At 46.4% G+C, this 16,828-nt stretch overlaps 2 long non-coding RNA genes and 1 pseudogene across 2 annotated transcripts; 1 reads left to right on the top strand and 2 right to left on the bottom strand.

The window, feature by feature from the left end:
- Positions 1-39: 39 nt before the first annotated feature.
- LOC136423777 (uncharacterized) lies at positions 40-3,208 on the bottom strand. Its single transcript, XR_010753792.1, has 4 exons — positions 3,077-3,208; positions 1,620-1,709; positions 561-657; positions 40-98 (listed from the first exon to the last, which is right to left on the bottom strand). It is a non-coding gene; the product is annotated as an uncharacterized lncRNA (long non-coding RNA).
- Positions 3,209-5,408: 2,200 nt separating this feature from the next.
- Positions 5,409-8,313, top strand: LOC136424363 (uncharacterized). The gene is made up of 3 exons (XR_010753874.1): positions 5,409-6,716; positions 7,246-7,355; positions 7,528-8,313. It is a non-coding gene; the product is annotated as an uncharacterized lncRNA (long non-coding RNA).
- A 1,471-nt stretch (positions 8,314-9,784) lies between these two features.
- Positions 9,785-15,741, bottom strand: LOC136424375 (vesicular glutamate transporter 1-like; annotated as a pseudogene).
- Positions 15,742-16,828: the final 1,087 nt, after the last annotated feature.

The raw sequence follows: 16,828 nt of genomic DNA, 5'->3' as shown, positions 1-16,828 counted from the left end.
TGCATCAATATGTACACATAGACAGATACGGTTATATAGACCTACCTGGCTCTTTAATCGGGACGCACTGTGCGTTGCACCCGCCACAAAAGTTGGACCTACGAGGGCAAAATGGACGTTACCGACACGTCAAACCGGAAACCCAGCGTGATTATTGACGGATCAAACTGAATAACCGGCGACAAAAATGAACGTTACTGACGCGTCAAATCTACTGACAAGCGTAAACAAACTAGACGTTACTAAATGGTCACACTGAATACCAAGCAGCGTCAGAAAATGGTCGTTACTGACGGACCAAACCGAATTTCCAGCGTCAAAAATGAACGTAGATTACGAGTCAAGCCGACAGACTGGTGTCAAAAATAAGCGTTACTGACGCGTCACACCGAATATGGACGTTGCGGACGACTAAAGATGAATCACCGGTGTCAAAAATCATTTCCTGAAACGGACCTTCCAGCGTAAAAACGAAACGTTACTGCCGGGTTAAACTGGATAACCAGCGTCCCGAAAATGTTGCTGTAAGATCCCGAACCGGATAAGTCTCTGCTACTTACACACACTCCGTCCCTGCCGCGCACTTGACAACTCGACACGGGTCGGCATAACACGCCACTAGCGGCTGTCCGTCCGGGCAGGTGGCCATACTGATGTCTGTAGACATTCGGGGGGTAAAGAGACGAAGATGGTACACATCGTGCGTGTGTTTTCTTTCTTTCTTTATTTCGGGTACAAACACAGACCCATAGGAACACAATACATATTTAAAAGAGCTATAGGCTTAACACAAACACCAAATGACATACAAACACAAAGAGGTTTAAAACCAAACTAAATGCACAATTAATAGGCCGTACACAGTACGGAAATATGAGTTCCTGTAGTAGGCGTCAGATACTAACAGGCTCCTGATCAAACGGTTCTCTGACAAGCGATTTGTACCTTGTACAATAGCACATTCCACAGATCCGACAGACAGATAAAAGGAATAAGTAAATATCATCTCATCGTGTTGGCCATATCTATGACTGTATCAAAAATGCACAATCAAAATTACCAAAATTACCCAAAAAAATCTAAGCTCGCTCCTGGTATGTCATTCTCATAAACAACGACTGTTTGGTACATGAAACGGACCGGCTGGCCAGAGAAAAGAAACAAGTTTACAATAAATATCTATCACCCTGTCGTGTTGGCGGATGCCCCATCATAATTGTTTTAAACCTATATATTCTTTCCCAAATTACGAACAAGAAATGCTTTTTTAATAAGCTGGCCACCCAGCCATTTGATAACGGTGGGGGTTAAAATGGTGGCTGTACGTGTAATGTCAGACTTGTACAGACTTCGTTTCCTGTCCTCCACTTTGAAAGCAGGGCATGGCGGATGCGTGGCAAAAAATCAAAGCTTGCTCCGATCCGGGTATATCAAACCTAGTCTCTACCAGACTAACAACGCCAGGGTTTCACTTGCAGCCAAACGGGCGAAATGTGATCTTCACTGTGGACTGACTCTACTGGCTAATTATTCCTTTTTCTGCCGAATTCTACGATTCATACGCCCGTAAGAGGGCCTGGTGGAGGATGTCAAACCGACGAACAATGATCGGGACGTACCGCGCTCCTGGGCGCTGGAGCCGTGAATGGCGGCGAGCACCACGGCGGTGGTCAGCAGCAGTTTCCCCAGCATGGCTGTGGTTATGGAGTCTGGGAAAGAACAGATGAGAACATGCTTTATCACAAAGTACTACCTTAAAGGCACCCAGAACATTTTATGAGGCTTGAAAACTGGAAATATTCTCGTTGCTGTAATCTTTGAGAAATTGACATTTAACGCCACTGTTTACCACATTTTCGTGCGGATTTCTCATCAAAAGTGCTCAAAAGCGGCACAAGAATAAGCTACATGGTGATCTTTTAGTTTCACGCACCTACTGCAAATAGACCGATACCATAGCCCCGCCCACCTCCGTTAAAACGTAGAAATGCAAAATTGAAATATGAAAATGCAAATATTTGACGGACATGCAATGAGTCTCTCATTGGTCGCACCGATAAATGTAATGTACAGTCAGGATCAGTTTATTAGGGCTCGGATTTTCTTTCAGTTCTCACCACACAACGATATTGTATCTCTTCTCCTATAATGTCCATATGTAATGGTAGTGTTATTGAAACTTACTCTGTGAAGAAATAACTAGAAATTTGATTTTTTTAGTCAAGTTTCAAGCCTCATAAAATGCTCTGGATGCCTTTAAGTGCCGGAGATATATTGGAGTCTGTTAAAGAACACACTATGTCGGGCAGCCACTGAACATGTTTATTACATCTATCATCCATTACTGGCTCGCCGAAATAGACAACATTTACCTGTATATTCACAAAAGTAACATCGGCGAGAAAAAAACTCACACATTGACCCGAATACAGTTGGACCGAAACAGCCTAATAACCATATTATCGGGAACTACCCGGTATCTCTACGGCGCTGGATGCACGCCCGCCCGCCCATACAGATTAGCCTGCTCGGGCTGGTTTCACGGTCTTGGCTTAATTAGTTCGCTCCCTACAGGGAGGCGGCGACTCGCCAAGCCAGCTAAGAAGACACTGTCAGGCTAACAGAAACAGGCCAATGCTCAGCAGACTGGGCCTATTAGAACACCCCTTAGCCGACCCGTAGAGACTGGAGACTAGGTTAGACCGAGGGTGACGAAAATAAGTAGTAATTTTCTTTACACGTTTTTTTTTTTTGGTGGGGTCGTGTGGCCTGCTAACGGCAGGGTGTTCGGCCCAGAACCAAGAGGTCCCGAGTTCGAATCCCCCTGACGCCACCGATGTTGTGCCCTTTGGAAAGGCACTTTACACGACTTTCCTCACTTCGCCCAGGTGTATAAAAATATGGGTATGTTGTTATCTGTACGTGGTACTGTTAGTATAAGTTATGAAAACTTGAGTGCAGTGCCACGTCGTCCTTGTCTGTCAAAAACCGAAGTTAAACAGTGCTTACCGACAAAACACTGTCCGACGTCTTAGAACTAAACTAGATTAGAACATAATCTAACGACATTACTTACTGTCTGATGCACTCTGGTAGTAGTGGGAAACAGTAGAGTCTTCTCCGAACCACGGTCCGCTCTGTCTTCTCTCCGAAGTGTGGTCCGTCTGAGACGAGAGACCCCGATGAAATGTGCCGGAGAGTCCAGTACGAACCGGTATATGGCGGGATTCTGGACTCGTCCCATTGGTCCACGTCACCCTTTATCAGTTATCACTATCAGGTGACGTCATACCATCAGACGTGGCGAGCTCGTCTTGTACCGAGATGACTCCCTTCATGTGACTCCGTGCTGTTGTCAGTAAACAGCGATGTGCGCATCGCCTGCAATAACATCGTCGGTAAAGCCTTTGTACCCGTCTGTGAAGCCATGAAACTTTCACCTAAGTTAGCGATTCTGCCCCCGTATTTTATTTTGTAACAAAACATCGTTTTAAGACTGTCTTTGAAACCAAGCCAGACAAAGATTCCATCTTACATTTTTATTATGGTGTTTTTCTTCAGGGTTCGATGTAAATATCAGGGACTATTGATCTATAGTCATAAAGGGACATCAATGATTTCTTATCGTCTCACATGACGCTGGTCCTGTTTTGTTAACTTTAATGTCCGCAAACGTGGATCAGATAGAGCAACAGTAGCTGTATGTCTAAACGGGGTAACTGCGGGTTGAACCATTAAGTGAGTAATATCTCAGCTATTCTCAGTATTCAAGTCTTTTTTTCAGTTTTGATGTAATGAACACGTCCAAAAAAAGGCCCAGTCCTAGACGTTAATTCATCTGCAACAGGTGACACCTTATTGAATATTGATAGCCACAACCCCTTTAACTTGCTGATGTTCAGAAATAGTCTTAAGAAATATTTGTAACTTTTTAGTTCTGAATCAATGAAGATATATAAAGGGTCCGCATATTTTTATGTGAATGAGTCGCGTCAAAATCCAGAGGATCTTTTGAAGAAATTTGTGCTCTTTTACAGAAAATACGGCGGTTGAATTTTAACATTAACAATGAGAGTTAAGAAGTGGAAAAATATTGTTTCTCAGGTTTGTGCCCTGATTGAGATCGTTGTGCGGCGCGGCCTTATCTCCAAGCAGATGTAGGGTTGAATGATCGTGGATATGTTTGTTGTAGAGACAATGTATGTGGGTATGGACATGTTTGTAGTACTGACCATGTATGTGGGTGTGGATATGTTTTTCATAGTGACCAGGCACGACAACACTCATTATCAGTTATCACTATCAGCTGAAGTCATATCATCATCAGACGTGGCGAGCGCGTCTTGTACCGAGATGTTTTTCTCTTCATGTGACTCCGTGCTGTTGTCAGTAAACAGTGATGTGCGCATCGCCTGCAATAACATCGTCGGTAAAGTCTTACATTTTTATTATTGTGTTTTCATTCTGGGCTCGATGTAAATATCAGGGACTATTGATCTGTATCAGAATAGTCCGGAGACAAAGACATGAATGGCTCTCCATCATCTCATGTTGCGCCTGTGTTGGTTTGCTAACTTTCTTGTCCGCAAACATGTATCGATAGCGCCGGTAAATCATTTGTACCCCTCTGACGAGCTATCGAACGTTAACCCACGATATCGATGATGAACCCGTATGTTATATCGTAGTGTTGTTTTGAAAGCCGCGACGCGTAAGTGTGAGTGTGTGTGTTTGTGTGTGCATGTGTGTGCGTGTGTGTGTGTGCATGCGTGTGGGTGTGCGTGTTTGTGTGTTTGTGTGTGTGTGTGTGTGTGTGTATGTCTCTGTGTCTGTGTCTGTGTGTGTATATGTGTGCCGGTGTGTGTTCGTGCGTGTGTGTGTGCGTGTTAGTTTAAGGATTATATTTCACATGATAGCGTATGTGTCTATAACAGGGACGGTTATTCGTATAGAGCCAAGCCACCCGGCAAGTAAGAGAAAATACTGTCACTATTGACGTCTGCACAAGGTCTTGTAGTTGCCATACGTTGAGTTAACAAATTCTAGTGTAAGTAAAGCCACGGGTTGGACCTGGAGCTGGTCCTGTGAATCCTGCACTTCAGATCCAGATTATTCGACGAAGAACAATAAAAAAAATGGGAACTGCTATAAATGCATGTAAGTTCGCGTGGTTTTATATTTCGCCGCAGCGCTATAGTCAAATACTGCTACAGCATTGGACAGAAATGTTCGCGGTGGTTTAAAGTTCGCGGTGAAACGGTCGCCGCGAAAACCGCGAACAAAAAACCGGCGCAAACATTTCTGCATTTACAGTAAGGAAAACAAAGGGGAAACTGCTACAATCCACCGTCGACATGTACATCCGGTCTGGGCATTGTTGTTACCCGGACACTGCACGAAATGGCCACGTATCCTGACGGATCCGGCGTATCCGGAATCGGGCCTCATGGCGTTTCCGAGCGAATCCGGAAAAATCCCAGTTCACTGCTCGGATACTGAAGTGCCCGCAGATCCGACCAATTCCGACGCCGTATTCTTCTGGATTCGTGATGCGCCTCGGATACCCGAAGATATTTGCGCGGATCCCTCGTTTTTTGATATTTGGAATGTTCGGATTGTTTGTATGTCGGTAGTTGCTTCGGATCCTGACGAATAAATACACACGGCACGGCATGATCTCATTTCCTGACGAATCCAGCAGATCCGGAATTGCACATCATAGCAGATACGGAACGTTTCCGATTGGATCCGATGCACCTCAGATCAGACAATTCCGGCGCCGTATACGTCTGGATCCTTCATACGTCTCGGGTACAGATACGGAACGTTTCCGAGCAAATTCAGACAATTACCAGGTACACCTCAGATCCGGCAATTCCGACGCCGTATACGTCTGGATCCGTGATGCGCGTCGGATACCTGAGGATATTTGCGCGGATCCTTCGTTTTTAGATATTTGTCAATATGGCAGAGATGTTCGGATTGTTTGTCGGTAGTTGCTTCGGATCCTGACCAACAAATACACACTGCACGGCACGCGGCATGATCTCAGATCCTGACGAATCCAACAGATCCGGAATTGCGCATCATAGCAGATACGGAACGTTTCCGATTGGATCCGATGCACCTCAGATCCGACAATTCCCGCGCCGTATACGTCTGGATCCTTCATATGTTTCGGGTACAGATACGGAACGTTTCCGAGCAAAGTCGGACAAATACCAGGAACACCTCAGATCCAGCAATTCTGATGCCGTATACGTCTGGATACGTTTCGGGTACAGATACAATATCTACTCGGATCTTTCATTTTTTTTATGTATTTGCCAATATGTTAGAAGTTCAGATTTGCCAATATGTTAGAGGTCATGAGCTGTCTCGGATCCTGACGTGTACGGAACACGGATTCGTGTCGGATATCCAAATTACCCACAAGACACTTCTGGGCGCGACAAACGTTAACGGTTTTCTTTCGGTTAACAGCACAGACAAGAACGGCGTTTCATCACCTTCTGTGCTTAACATGGCATCGCCAGAGTCTACCATGGTCGACAAGTGATTTTTGAGTGGCTTGAGAGTCGAAGGGAATTCGGTGTAAACTTAAACGCACGGAATTGCGACGTTGTCTTCTTCGTGCATGCAATATTCGTCGCCCCCCTCCCCCCTTTTAAACGCTGGTAGGGAGTTGATTCATCATATAGAGGGACTGCCCTTTGGTAAGTACAAATTGAAAAATTCCCGTTTCTAACTAGTTTTGACGTCAGTTATCCTCCTATTGTGGCTTGACATATCATCGCATTCGCATGACCATAAGAATTCTCCAGCTGACCTGCCCTTTTACGGCGTTAGGATCTAGGAAATTTAAAATTTTAATTTGTTCATTCTTGCAAATGGTCAGCAGACATGTGTGTCTGGTTAACGTTTCAGATACAAAATAGCAAGCAGTGGAGGGAAAGATAATTAAAGATATGGAAGGGAAGAAAATGTCATAAGTATGTGTCCCACAAAGATCCCACAGTTTGTGGATAGTGAACTAGAACTTATAAGGAGGCAGTAGTGTGCCTCAGTGATTATTTCATTCAGTTATAGCTGTGCATGTTTGATCAATATCATATTCAAGTTATAGATGTAAGTTTTACGTAGTCAATTCAACGATGCCCAGATTCATTTTTTTTTACACATGCGAGTATGTGATATGTTTAATATTTGTCATTGTTTCCATTTATATATATATATCCAGCACAGCATCGGCAGATACTTCCTTCACAAATGCAGCACATATTGTGAGGACCTTGGCTGGGAACAAAGCAATCAACTGTCAGATGCTCAGCTGCTGAGTACCTCAGGCTCCTTTGGTAAGTCCATCATCGGTACACTTCAATGTTAGCTGAGAGAGGCATGATGGATATCCATTGTCCCGTGTTTTTTGTAGCTGCTGTGATGAAACGAAGCACATGTCAAAATCATGTGACATGTTCCTTAAATACGTGAATTGATATTTATTCATCATTTGGTTTTATCATATAGGAACTGGTTCATCACAAGATGGACTCCAAGCTGAGTCCAACGTGCAGATACAGAAGAAATCAGCCTTGCCTGTACCTTACCAAGAGTGCATGGAAGCAGTGAACTCAGATGTAGTCAGAGCAAGGGGGAGAGGACGATTATACACATGCAGTTCCACGGCATATGCTACTTACGTTTAGAATGTGGCGTGTCATAATGGGAGTTCTTCAGACAGTATAATGTTACTTTCTATTTTCAACCTCTGTATTTGAAATAATTGTATCTGATGGCTTTTAGACGAAGAGCTGGCCACAAATAAGGCTTTTATTACTTTAGTGGAATATTTAGAACATGTAGATAATTTTGGTCCAAGGGCACTATACAGTAGTAAATATTACCACAATGTTGTGATGGTGTTAATTGTAATACATTTCATAATTTTTCAGAACATTGTGCTTGCACAACCCCAATTTACCGACATTAACCTGCATATGCAGTGGTGCTTTGAGTATGTGGATGTCCCTCAGCCTGTCTCAAATGAAATGGATCATTTAGCCACATAGTACTTCCGTTTTGTATTGTATTTGATTGTTTGAACTTAGAAATACATTATGTTGAGATATGAAATGATACATATGTTACATACAGGCTTTCCCAAACTTCCTGTCATTCAAAATGATGTTTTGGGTATAGTTAAATTAGGAATGCAAGCACTTAGTCGGATCCGTTACGGATTCGTTGTTGGGTCCACCTGTATCCGTCAGTATTCACCATTTTCTTCAAAATACAGAAAAATCCCTGTACGCATCCGTCAGGATCTGTGGCATTTCCGTACAGTGTACGGCTCCGTATTCGTCGAAAATTCCTTACTTTCGGATTCTTCAGGACATATTCCATATACCGGTGCGGAAATAGTCGGATACGTTACACGAATCCGCGTGTATCCGTCAGTATCCGCCAAAAATACAGAAAAATTCCTGTTCGTATCCGTCAGGATCGGTGGCATTTCCGTACAGTGTACGGCTCCGTATTCGTCGAAAATTCCTTACTTTCGGATTCTTCAGGAAATATTCCATATACCGGTGCGGAAATATTCGGATACGTTACACGAATCCGCATGTATCCGTCAGTATCCGCCAAAAATACAGAAAAATCCCTGTTCGTATCCGTCAGGATCGGTGGCATTTCCGTACAGTGTACGGCTCCGTATTCGTCGAAAATCCCTTACTTTCGGATTCTTCAGGAAATATTCCATATACCGGTGCGGAAATTGTCGGATACCTTACACGAATCCGCATGTATCCGTCAGTATCCGTCAGTATCCGACAAAAATACAGAAAAATCCCGGTACGTATACGCCGGGAAACGAGGACATTTCGTGCAGTGGGATGTTCCAGTTGTTAAGGCGTTGCTAGGTGTGGTCACTGTCGGCCGACGAGCTTTGTTGGTCACCAGAAGGTCAAAGGTCACCGTATATGTGATTTTGTATGATTTTCTGCTTACCAATGGTATACGTTTTTGTTCTTTACATATATTCATTTCATTATGTAAGTGGACTCGAGGTAGAATAGTAGTTCTTTATGTGACACTAATGGAGATCTAGATAAAACAAACAAACAAACCCTCGCTATTTAAAAACGTGGTCCGCGCTAATTTTTTAAACAGAAAATCTCGGCTATTACAGTTATCAGAGCCAAACTGTTTTGATTAGTCAAAGATTTTGAACTAACAGCACTATTGTAATAAAACCTACCCCGAGTGTGCACAATGCTATGTATACGGTTTGGCCTTTGCTTTCGGTAGATGCACGTTTGTGTCGCTATGGTAGATGCACGTTTGTGTCGCCAGGTGGCGTCACGCCAACAAAACAACTAGAACATGGAGGCAAGTGGACATTGGCGATACTTTCCGGATTCGCCAGGAGGCGCTTTTTGCTTAGTCGCCGTCTAGACCATTGGCAGGTTGCAGAGCACAGTATTTCCCCTATAGGGATAGGCAAAGTTATGGACCCTAAAGTGAGAAGATTCAAAGCTTACGGTGCACAAGAAAGGTGCAAGAATCTATTATGAGTGAGTTCAGGGTAAAGTATGCAAAAGATGTGAAAATGAACTAAAGTTTGCATGTTCGGCCTCTTTTGAAGTCTTCTTATATATATATGACGCTTTGCACTGCTTAATGGCTACCCGGGCTTTTTGGATTGATCAAAAGCAGGGGTGACAAATATTGTTTTAAACCAACCCCCCTGTCTCCAAAAAACAGGCTTTGAAGGAACTACACATCTTGTGACTTTGTAATGTTTATTGCAACCACGGAAACACTTGTGTGCGCTAAAAAATTGGACACAACATGTCAACAGCAGGGATTCGTGTCGACAAACATCACCTCCTGGCTTTCAAGTTACATTCTTCGATCTTCTTCATCTTTACACTGACTAATATGTCCCTACTTTCTTATAACAAAATTACAAAAATGTGTCAGTCAATTTACTCTACACTGTGCAGATCCAGTGCATTGCGCACCATCTTTCCATACACTTGGGAAATACATGTATTAACATTTTCTCTGACTATTCACATGTTTTCATAATCTCTGTCGTCGCAACATTTATTATAATTTCACTTTCATCAAACTGGCCTCTGTTTCACCCCTGATCGGAAGTTTATAGACTGGGGACGATATATACCTCTCCAACACGGATGTCCTTCGTTTCATATGCAATAAAGTTTGATTGATTCATTGATTAGTTCATCCATCCATTGATTGATTGATTTAGACTCTGTACGAAGCTGTCCCGCCTTGTCAGTCTGAGGAAGTCGGGGGACGGTGTGGACTTCCGGTAATGATAGTCGTCGCCTCCGTATAGAAAGTTATTTGTTGTGGCAGCTGAAGTAATTTTTCCCGCTTCGTCAGTCTGGGAAACGGAGACGGGGGACGGTATAGACTTATAACTGCTAGTACTCGAAGTCCCTGTGGTCCACGCCCCCGTACAGGTAGGCGTCCGTCGGCGGGAGCTGTACGAAGTTGTCCCGCCGGGTGAGCCGCAGGAACTCGTACGGCTCGTAATCCCACAGGAACTCCACCTCGTCATCGTCCTCATCCTCCGGGTCACGTGTGTAGATGACGACATCGGTCTCCTCTTCCGGTTCCGGGTCAGCCCAGGGCTGCTTCTCGCCCGAGCCGAAGAAGAAGTAGAAGATGACGCCGTTGATGTGGACCAGGCCGGCGATCAGGAACACGTAATCCCAGCCGCGGTAACCCTGAAAAGTAAAACAGCGATTATTCAGCTGAAACTGCTGTAGCCTGTAGATATAGGACATTGTTTGTTTTTGTTGTTTAACATAAAGCGGATATGTTATTCCGTGTTTTTTACGAACTTTAGTCCAGGGCGTTAGCTAGACTGCATCACTTGAAAATCAACTGCCGATTTTTACCTGGATTTAGTCTAGACATATGGCCATCTTTTTATGATCTAAAATGTTGTCGTTTTACAGAGTTCTGTGTGTATGCAAAGATGCTAGCTTGTTTGACTGCACAAAAACGATATTTCAGCATAATCATAAAAGGGAGCGTTTTCTCCGTTTAGAAATGAGCGTCGGGTGATCAGTGGATTCAGCTTCTCTCCCACTGCTGCTATGCGGTTACTCGGGCCCATCAATAGAACAAACAAGCAAACAAACTTACGTAAGCAGCAGTGAGCCAGCCCACAGTAAGCGGACTCAGCATGCCTCCCACCGTGCCTATGCAGTTACTCAGACCCATCAGGATACTTGCGTAACGTGGGGCAACGTCAAGGTGATTCACGGAATAACCTAACGAGAATATAACGTCAACAAATCTTGCAATAGCAGTATAATCCATTTCTTAATAAAGTATCAAATTTTGAAGTGTAGAAAGCAGCTTAATTTGATATTCGTCCAACCGGGACGGAGGACGTTACAGACTCCAAAGCATCTCTAAACGGGTCGCTCTCTAAGGCAGTCACGTGTCCGTAACGTCACGTGACTGACGCGTTTTGTGGTCGGAAACAGTTGGAATGATATTGTACGTAATCACAACTGCTGCTACATTGGCCCGGTTTACTCACGCGTTTCCAAATACACTCCGGGTGTGCTTGGCACTCCGGGTGTGCTTGGGAATGCGTAAACCCAGCCAATAAAGGACATAGGAGCATGACACCTGAGATCGCTAAATACACCTGTACCTACCTGAGATGGCGAGCCCGGCGACCGTGATGGCCACGGTGAGGATCGCGACGACTCCCGGCCCGCCGTTACAGGCCGCGGCAACCATAGCTGTACCTACACCTGTACCTACACCTGTACCTACACCTGTACCTACACCTGTACCTACACCTGTACCTACCTGAGATGGCCAGCCCGGCGACTGTGATGGCCACGGTTAGGATCGCGACGACTCCCGGCCCGCCGTTACAGGCCGCGGCGATCAGCAGGAATATGCCTTCCGACAAGAACCCTGGGAGGGGAGACGGGAAACTGTTAGGAGAGTTCTGTTCTCATAACTAAAGGCTGTGGTAACCCTGACCTTACCTTAACCCCTTGACTTGCACTCCAAGAGTGGTGAGCGGAGAGTGCATGCCAGCTGCCCCGGCTCGACCTCTCACTTGTAATCTCCGACCTAACTTTTGCACTCTGACCTTGACCTGTACTGACCTCAGCAATCGAAGAGTCTGTGCACCAGGTAGTGCTCTAGCCGAGGGACCGAAGCGTGTCCGCCAGCTGACCGCACAGACCCCTGACCTCCTACCCTTAACCCCTGACCTGACTTTTTCCCCTGACCTGTACTGACCTCTGCAGTTGAAGAGTTTGCGCACCACCGTTGTGGAGCGTGTCGGCCAGTGCCCGCCGTGAACCATAACCTCTCACCCAGCCTTAACCCCTGACCTGACCTTTTCCCCCTGAACTGTACTGACCTCCGCAGTTGAAGAGTTTGCGCACCACCGTGGTGCTCCAGCCGCGGGAGCGGAGCGTGTCGGCCAGCTGCCCGCCCAGCACCACCACCAGCCCCATCAGGAAGTGCGGGATGGCCGACAGGTATCCGATCTAAGGGGGCAGCCCCGAATTAGCAGATTCATCAGGTTTAGACTCACTTACAAGTAAGTTTCTTAGTACACAACAGCCAAACTTCCTGCCAACCACTGATAATTACAGTTTTACCTGTATTGCGAGTTTGTACGTGTATTATTCTTGAGCTGTTCTTAAAACGACAGAAATCTGTATAAAAGTAATTTTCAGCAAGCTATGATGTGAGGGTAGCGTGGGGGTTTTCCTACACTCATGGTTGACTTAGCTCCGCTGCATTTATATCGGCTGGCTCTTCATCATCAATTTAAACTTCCAAATGGCATAGTGTTTGTTTGTTACATGAGGGTAGTGTGGGGGTTCGTAAATCGTGTGAGGGTAGTGTGTGGTTTTTTAGTAATGCGAGGATAGTGTGGGGGTTTGTCAGTGACGTGAGGGTAGTGTGGGGGTTTCCTTACCCTTGTGGTGTCATAGTTGACGTAGCTCTGCTGTATGTATATCGGCTGGCTGGTCAGCAGTAGGTAAAACGTCCAGCTGACATAGTGTTAGTAATGTGAGGGTAGTGTGGGGGTTTGTGACTGACGTGAGGGTAGTGTGGGGGTTTCCTTACCCTTGTGGTGTCATAGTTGACGTAGCTCTGCTGCATGTATATCGGTTGGCTCGTCAGCAGCAGGTAAAACGTCCAGCTGCGGCAGAAATTCGCCACGATGATGGCGTAAACCGGCATGGACGTCAGCATGGCTCGCCAGGGGACTCCGCCCTCCTGTACGCAATGGAAACACATTATCTATAAATCACAAATGCATATCATAGAAACCCCTCACGATCCTTTCGTCAGCATGGCTCTTTAGGGGAATCCTTCATCCTGTAGACAACACAAACACATTCCTCAAAAATCACAAATCCATCTCTAATAAACCCCTCACGAGCCTACCGAGAGCAAAACTAATAAGTAGCAACCCATTCGGTATACAAAAAATAAATCATTGGTATCTAATTCAAAATCCACAATACATTATCTATCAAGTTTATTTACATGATGACATGTGTTTTCGAATAACGTCAGTATAGCTTCAAACAATCCTTTGACCCTTATAAGGACGCCGCCTTCCTTCCAGACCTCACCATAATCTTGTTTTCTCCTTTGTTCCCGATGCTCTCCTCTATGTACAGCTGTTCCTGTCGGGAGATGCTGATGTGTCGGGCGGGGGAGGGGGAGGACAGAACGTACCAGCCGCACGACCACAGCAGACCGATAGCACCTGCAGTACAACATCTGTTCAGACTGTGGCCCGATTTACACACGCGTTTCCAAGTACACTCGGAGTGTGCTTAAAATGGCGTGTAAACCAAGCCTAAACACATTCACACTACAGTCCGATAGTAGCTGTGGTAAACACATGTTTACACTGTGGCCAGATTTACACACGCATTTCCAAGTGCACTCGGAGTGTGATTGGAAATGCGTGTGTAAACCGAGCCTAAAACACATTTACACAGCAGCCCGATAGCACATGTAGTAAACACATGTTCACACTGTGGTCCGATTCACACACGGGATTTAACTTGGAGTTAACTTAGCACTGTCCAAGGAGAACCCTAGGCGGCAGAGCTATTTTCCACACCACATACTGTAGGTGTGCATATAGTTGTCACAACCCTCTTGGTAGTCCTTCGCAAAACGAAAATGACTGTCAGTGTGTTGCTCATTCACGGGGGATGTGCCGTCATGTGGCTTCTCAGTTGTCACAACACATAACGCTAAATGACCCCTAAACTGTTGGTTAATGTATATCCGTTGTTACTATATACGCACATATCAGGACCATGACGTACCGTAGAAGTAAAATGGCGACTCCCAGCCCAGCAGGTCGGCCAGCAGCCCGGACAGAGGCATGCCGGTCACCGCGCCGAAGTATGTACCTGCGGGAGGTGTGACGTCATTAATCATAATACAGGGTACGTCACTGCAAAACACTTAGACTAGGGATATATACTAGCAATGCATCAAACTGCACATGCGCACTTCAAACCGCGAACTAGCTTATAGTGTGTGTGTGTGTACAAGAGTTCGACAGGGCTCCCACCACCTTAAACCCACCTGTGGCGCGGGCAAATGTTCTCGGTGTCACGAAAAATAATGTCAACCTGACAAATATATTTTCAACACATAGTCGATACTTGATTTACTCCCCATCGACTGAATTTAACTTTGGCTAACTTCAAGGAACCTAACCTTAAATATATGCAAGCGTAGTACCTCAACCGCCAACAAGGCCGTTCACGATTCCTTGTAGCGACATGTATTGTGGGTAATATGTCAAAGTAAAGCCCCTGACACATAAACACAACACGTCCGAACCTTACTATACAAATCAAGCAGGTGGTTGAAACGAGAACTGACAAGTCGGGGGACTTTTGAACTGGCGCATGCGTATTCGGAATCATGAACGACCATAATATTTGGCGCGACACCGGGTCCTTACCTGCGAACGTGATGGTGGAGAGCCGGGTTCTCTCCAGCGGAGGCGCCCAGTTGCTCCAGATGCCGTGGGCGGCCGGGTACGTCATCCCCTCCGCCAGGCCCTGGAACACGCGCACGGCGGCCAGCGCCCCCCACCCCACGCGCGCACACACCGGCAGGAACAGGTTCAGGATGCAAGTAGTGAACAGCGCGACACCAAACACTCTGTGGGGGGACAAAACACAAGTTACTGTCTGTACCATTGTGTCTGATAGCGCTGCAGTACCAACAGCACCCGCACGGCGGCCAGCGCCCCCCACCCCACGCGCGCACACACGGGCAGGAACAGGTTCAGGATGCAAGTAGTGAACAGCGCCACTCCGAACACTCTGTGGGGAAACAACAGACGTTATAAACCTGCAGTTCTTATAGCACCCGCACGGCGGCCAGCGCCCCCCACCCCACGCGCGCACACACGGGCAGGAACAGGTTCAGGATGCAGGTAGTGAACAGCGCCACTCCGAACACTCTGTGGGGGGACAAAACACAAGTTACTGTCTGTACCATTTTGTCTGATAGCGCTGCAGTACCAACAGCACCCGCACGGCGGCCAGCGCCCCCCACCCCACGCGCGCACACACGGACAGGAACAGGTTCAGGATGCAGGTAGTGAACAGCGCGACTCCGAACACTCTGTGGGGGGGACAAAACACAAGTTACTGTCTGTACCACTGTGTCTGATAGCGCTGCAGTACCATTAGCACCCGCACGGCGGCCAGCGCCCCCCACCCCACGCGCGCACACACGGGCAGGAACAGGTTCAGGATGCAAGTAGTGAACAGCGCCACTCCGAACACTCTGTGGGGAAACAACAGACGTTATAAACCTGCAGTTCTTATAGCACCCGCACGGCGGCCAGCGCCCCCCACCCCACGCGCGCACACACGGGCAGGAACAGGTTCAGGATGCAGGTAGTGAACAGCGCCACTCCGAACACTCTGTCGGGGGACAAAACACAAGTTACTGTCTGTACCTTTGTGTCTGATAGCGCTGCAGTACCAACAGCACCCGCACGGTGGCCAGCCCCCCCCCCCCCCGACCCCCAACCACGCCCCACCCCACCCGCGCCGATTCCCGCGCGGGGATACACAACGTGAACAGCGCGACGCCGCACACTCTTTGGGGGCAAGGAGGTTAAGGGGTAAACAACATGTACATATGTTACTTGCTACTGAGTCCCTTGTTCCCACAGCACCCGCAAGGCGGCCAGGTTACACTGAGTGTGCATGGCACTGCATTTTGTTTGTTGTAAATCGTTGAATCAAACACAGAGACACAAATAGAAGATTGACAGAAAAATCAAAAGTAAGACTTGGCCTCTGGAAGTAAAGCCAGGTGTGTCTTAAATCATCTTTTGGAACCCCAGACCCTATCGCTAGCCTAAAGCTTCCTAGAATTCCTAGCTTAAGTACTTGCTTGTTTGTTAGTTTGCTTTTTTCACCTGTTGGCAGGGTATCTTGCGGCCAGGTAGCCTCCGGGCACCTGCGTGCACAGGTATCCCCATAGAAACGCGCTGCTGACCACGCCCACTGTCTCGGGCTGCCAGTCAAACTCCGGAACCTGTAAGAAAAGGGCAAAGGTCATAAGCTTGACGCAAGTGCACTGAGGGTCTATTTTGAGCCAGCTTTTTTTAAAACTGAAACAGCCTTTTTCTTTGGAAATGTTGGCATGTTGTGAACGTCTGCCTCCTTTGCCTTGGTGGTGTTCTCTAATTCAAACGTTACTTAGTGTTGCATCAAGAGGCACTTATTTCTGACAT

The sequence above is a fragment of the Branchiostoma lanceolatum genome, chromosome 18 (genome assembly GCF_035083965.1).
Source record: "Branchiostoma lanceolatum isolate klBraLanc5 chromosome 18, klBraLanc5.hap2, whole genome shotgun sequence".
In the NCBI taxonomy this organism is placed as follows: domain Eukaryota; kingdom Metazoa; phylum Chordata; class Leptocardii; order Amphioxiformes; family Branchiostomatidae; genus Branchiostoma; species Branchiostoma lanceolatum.
The sequence above is the reverse complement of the archived record's forward strand: the minus strand, read 5'-3'. Positions and strand labels throughout refer to the sequence as shown.